We start from the raw sequence: 6,000 nt of genomic DNA on the forward strand, positions 1-6,000 counted from the left end.
CCGCGCTCTCTCCACGTCATGCTTTCTGAGCGAGAGGGAGAGAGGGAGGAAGGGAGGGAGAGAGGGAGAGGCATGCCTCGTTCTCCATGCTTGAAGAAAGGACAAAAAAGACAAAAAGGACTGTTCACAAAAAGACAGAGCAAGAGAGAAGAAAAAAAAAGAAACTTCTGTGTTTAATTTCTAATGAATGGCAGGGAAACAAGTGGGACCAGATTTTGTAAACTGTGCTTTTTTTCCTTCAATGAGCTTATGGGGCCAACCACGATAACAGAACACAATGGCACAGAACCTCATCCAGGGGGCCAGCTGTTCCCATGGTGATGACGGACTCTTAACATGGACTGGCAGAGATGCTCTAGGAGTGTTCAACACCACGTCACAGACATTTCTCTCTTTCGTTTTCTTATTCCTCCACAACTATGGGCTGAAATCTTTTTTTTTTTTTTTTGAATCCCCACCAGCATAAATGTACTTCATATTTTAATTGTAATCCGCTGAGAATGCGAAAACATGCATGTGTTCCAATACTGTTTATTCACATTAATCTGAAATCTTCTCAAGGGACCCAAACAAAATGAAAGGAGTATGAGTGAGTGAATGAATGAATGAGTGAATGAGTAAGTGGACACAGTAGAGCGGATAGATGGCCTTGTGAGCACTGCTACACGCATCTACTGAGCACCAGGGAAGGCACTCACCAGTCTAATGGCATTTCATATAACTCCACTTACAGCTTTGTGCAGCATGCATGTTGGGAAACTCAGTGTGTTCAAATGATTGTTTGTGTGTCTGTGTGTGTGTGTGTCTGTGTTTGCGTGTTTGTATCTGTATGTGTGTATGTGTGAGTCTGTGTGTGTGTGTGTGTGTGTGTGTGTGTATCTGTATGTGTGTGTGTGTGTGTGTGTGTCTGTATGTGTGTGTGTGTGTATGTGTTTCTCAGCTGCACAGACCATTACAATGGCTATGTGACTCAAGAACAGATAGACTAAGACAGGAGATAATAGCAAACTACAATAAGGTGACTTCAAGGTGTGGCCACCCACTAGCTGTAGAGAGAGAGAGAGAGAGAGAGAGAGAGAGAGAGAGAGAGAGAGAGAGAGAGAGAGAGAGAGAGACAGGAAAAAGAATGCAAAATATTTTTTCACATTCTCAAGAGAGAGAGAGAGAGACAGACTGAGAGAGAGCGAGAGAGAGAAACTTTGATTGACATAGTGTACTGAAACCCAAAGAAAGTGCAATACATATATACCTCAGATGAGCAGTATTCAAAGTAAAATCATGTCTTAAAATGTACTTGCATACATGCCTTTTATTTTGATATTCTTTTGAAAACAAATGACAACAACATCCATGTTAGGTTTACAATAGAAAAGTCCATAAACAAAACAGTAAGAAAAACAAAAATAAATGAATGTTTGTTCCAATCCAGTGATAATGCATTTGCATTTGCAGGTTTTTTTTTCTGTCTGTGCCAATCTGTCGTTATGTGTTGAGTCCTGTTTAAGTGTGTATTTATTCTTTACATTCTGTTAGGGCAACGCCTCTCTCTTCAGTGTGCTCCAGCTGAACAGCACTCAGTGTCTCGCTGTGTGCAAGTCTTAAAGCATTACACAAAAATACACATTTATTTTTTACCTTGTGTTTTTTTATATACAGTGCATATACAACCCTTCCTTCCATCAATGACTGCGTACAATTGTTGGTGTAAAATGTCTTGTTTAAATGCAGCAGTATTTACTATTTATAATGAAAATGAAAAATAAAAAAAAAACACACAAAAGCTTGTACAAGTATTTGTTCCCAGTTATTTTATGTGTCTTTACTTATAAAAGGGTGGGTCACAGTTTACACACACACACACACACACACACACACACACACACACACACACACACACACACACACACACACACACACACACACACACACACACACACACACACACACACAGGAAAAAGAATTCAAAATATTTTTTCACATTCTATTCTTTTGAGTCTTGTATTGTGTCCTTTCCTTCTTCTTTTCCTTTCATTCTATTCTTTTGATTAATTTTTGTTTCCTTCCCTACTCCTTCTCTTTTTCTTTCTCTACATATTTCTAGCCTTGTGTTTGTGAGTGAGTGGCAGAATCCCAACAGACTGAACTGGTTTAGCTGTAGGAGGATCCCTTTCCAAGGAGACATCCAGCAATCTGTGTTATCCTAATGTCGATCCAAAACAAATTGTGTATGAAATAGGCCTTTCATTGTGATCTCATTAAGATTTGGTTGGCAACTGGCATGACCGAGGACAATGCCTATCAAGTTCAACCCTCCACTTCTCAGAGCCCCTCTGCACTTTAAAGGCTCTTTTTTTATAGCCCTTCATAAATATATCCTATTTCATAAACACTCTTTCTTGACAAATTCCTGCTCTCCAGGGAACCCTTAAAATGCTTAATGACTAAAGCAGCCGTGTGTAAACGATACGAACGCAGAGCTTGTGGAGAGATCGCCGGCATTCCTCACAGCGGTACACTTGCTGCAGTTCACGGGGATCCACTTTAAAAAACGACGAGGTCCTTCACAGAAAGAAAAACACCCCAAACAGTTGCTTGGCGTTTCACCCCCCCCTCCTCTCCCTCTTCTGGATGACATTATTGATGTATGTTTTCCCTGATCTCCCACTCCTGTGCTTTGTCTCTTGGAATCAGGTATCTGGTGCATCTGGTCGCGTCACTCTTCTCTCACTCTGTCTCTCCCTCCTTATTTCATCCATCCATCTCTTCTCACTTTCTCTTTATAAGCTTTTGCATGCAAACTGAATCTAATACTCTACTTTTTACAGGTGATATATAAACTGACTTTGAAACATTATATACAATAAAACAGGAAGCAGACATATACAGTATGTGATCGTTCTTGTTCTAAGGTTTAGTGCTGTAAGTTCCTTCAAACACTGACCTCAGAACAGTGAGTGACGGAATGGGGAGGATCTCTCTTCCCAGGTCGGAGCCGAATGTCACTCAGGCTACCACACATTGGAGACAACTTAACTTTTGACCCCGACGCTCTTTGAAATCTCCAGACTACTTGACCAGAGCTGACAGTCCGAGAGTTACTAGGGAGCTTCCTACTCCAGTGTCCAGTGCAGTGAGGGACAGACGGGCATGCAGGAGAAAGGTCGGGCTTCTGAAAGGGAACATTATACAAGGGAGGGAGAGAGAAAGACAAAAGGATGAGAGAAGTGAATGAGTGAGTGGATGTATGTTTGGGGTAGTAGTCAGGGTGGGGGTAGACTAGAGGCAGGGATGATGTGTGTTTGTGTGTGCTCACTTACATGAAAGTTGAAGGGGATCTCATTAGCTGGGTTTTGTTTTTATTACTTTTACAAATCTGACAAAACTTAACAAATAAAGAAAAGGATTTTTTACATTTTAATTTTCAGAAAAAAAAAACCTTCCCAGCATATGTCACTCATGTTAAACTACACTGAATTTACAAAACAACAACACATGACATATTCAGGGCAGGCTGCGAGTGGCTTTATCTGGGAAATGTTTCTTTATCTTGGGTGTTGTTGAGTGGCAGCACCGGAGAGCACATTCCATTCCCAAAGTGGCACACAGACATTAACTTCTCCCTGCCTGCTGCTCCCACACATCACCAAGACCTGTGTGGTGCCCATGTCTCCCTACTTTGCATGGGCAACAACAACAACTGCACATCACATTGGTGCTTTCTGTACTTAGTGGAGAGTTTTGTGTTGAGCAGCGTCGAGTGGGACATTTTCAGAGCTCTCGCCATGAACCAGACAATCCTGCTGGCCTTGCTCTCTCGATGCAGACAGGTCATCCTGGAGAGGGGCAGCGAGGATCCACAGTCCAACGGCACGGCGACGACACCCGTCTCAGCCCAGGCCACCATCTTGACCCTGGCAAGGGATTCCTACGACAACGCCTACTTCTACATCCTCTTTGTCATGTTCTTCTACTCCTTCCTGGCACTTGCCCTGTTCAGGAGCTTCCTGCACAAGGACAAGGCGAAGAAGGAGCCCTATGAGGAGTTCATGGGAGCGGCCCCGGCGGCCCCAGAATTTAACCCAGGTTCCTCGGAGGAGAAGTTTTACTTTGAAGAGGAGAACAGCCTCTGAGCACAAGAGATGTTTTGACAGTCAAGGAGCCAGGGGTAGAAAAAAAATAAGTTTGAGTTCTGCAAGTGATTTCTGTTTTTTTTTTTTTTTTTAAAGACAAACATACAAATGTATGCTCCCCCCCCCCCCATCATTTTTTTTTTTTTAAACTCAAAGACAAATACAGTATGAGAGCAAATGAAACCTGTTTGTGGACAGATTAATGGAGTGGAACAACAGAAGGTTGATATCATCAGAGACACATGCAGGAGAGTGAGCAAATTAACTCCATTGCAAACACCTCCCAGAGCCAAATGCTGCACTGGATTAAGATTCAGAGACATGAAGGATGTTTAATTTGATCTTTTATCAGGATTCTGCAGTAATTTAATGTTGCTTGTTCCTTAGCGTGATAGGCCTATTTTATGCATTTAGCTGATTAAAGGCATATTTAACGTGCCATTCTGTACAGATATCACATTATTTTAAGGAGGGGCATTTTTTAAATGTACATAATTATTAAGCTACTAATGATCATAGGCCCATTATAAATCCTGTTAAGCAAAACCGAGGAGAAATAACATGAAGGGAGAGAGGGGGAAACTAACACGTGCCTACATCCCTGTTTGGTCTCTCATTGGTAGTCCTAGTGGTTGTAATCGCCATTTTAAAGGGAGTTGAAAATTTTCACTGTTGTAGAATCCAGAAATAATCAATGGGCCAAGTCTACAGTCGGATAGCAATAGCTCGTCTGAATTCAACCTCTAGTTGACCCCATATGATCTTTGTTTCAAACCAGAACGAGATGAGGGAAAAGTGAGCCTTCGACTTTATCGGTCTCCAGAATTAACGTAAATTGCATCTAGCAGGACCAGGGGAGACCTTTAATGAGGACATACTTTTTTGATTATCACGACATAGCCTACAGCTTGCGGTGTCGTAGGGAAACGTGGAGAGCAGAAACCTAACTGCATAATGTGAAGTAACGGGCGAACAACCCGGAGCTTTTCAGATCTACTACCTTTACTAGCGCCTCTAGCCTACTGTCTTAACATGAGGTAGGCCTAGTGAGTGGGCTATCCCGTTTCATCAAAGCTTTGCAGTAAATCAGTTGTGGGCAAATCCATCAGCTGACGGTTGCCCGGGAAAAGGGGCCATCCTGGAGCCAGTGCGTCCCTGCGATTTGAACGAGAGCCAAAACACATTGAGTCATTTTTTAACAAATCAAAAATATGTTACAAGATCTCATCGGTACAACATGTGTCCATTCCCGATTTGAAGGCCAAAAAAGAGTTTAAGGTCTCATTCAGACCAAAATCGCTTTCAGAAAGTGAGTAGCCTAGGCCCGAGACTAAAGAAGGCACAGAGTCGTCATTCTAGTTTTAAATCCTCATGTCAAATTTGGGAATGTTACGATCAGCTTCTTCAAGTGACTGCTAGGTTTCCAGCCAGACACGAGGACACCAAATTTCCTGGGTCAAAAGGAGCATCCTGAGTTCATGAGCCCGACCTATCCTAATTTGATCTATCCTTCCGCGTGTCTTTGAAGTGATGGCGAGCCCCATGGCGATATCGAGTGCTATCTCAGACCACAATGGAAATGAATCCATAGCCTCTTTTGACCATGGTAGCCTATATCTAGGAACTTTTGTTCGCCTGCCGAATATTAGGCTAAAGATCAAGGGATCCGCCTAACGAGCTTAGGTGAGTGAGATGTTCAGCTCCTGTTTCTAATTTATTTTGTTTTACTTTAGGCTATCAAAAATGTGAAATCAAATGGTTGGACATGCAAAAGTAATTCCTGTAGTAGTAGCCTAGCCTACAATAAATTCACTTTGACTAGAAAATGTTAGGATTTTTTTTTTTCGGTTTATGTATGCTAGCCTTGGTT

The sequence above is a fragment of the Alosa pseudoharengus genome, unplaced genomic scaffold, assembly GCF_046254945.1.
Source record: "Alosa pseudoharengus isolate Yale_2024_CS ecotype anadromous, Long Island Sound unplaced genomic scaffold, YU_APseudo_1.1 YU_APseudo_1.1_scf_2, whole genome shotgun sequence".
Classification (NCBI taxonomy): domain Eukaryota; kingdom Metazoa; phylum Chordata; class Actinopteri; order Clupeiformes; family Clupeidae; genus Alosa; species Alosa pseudoharengus.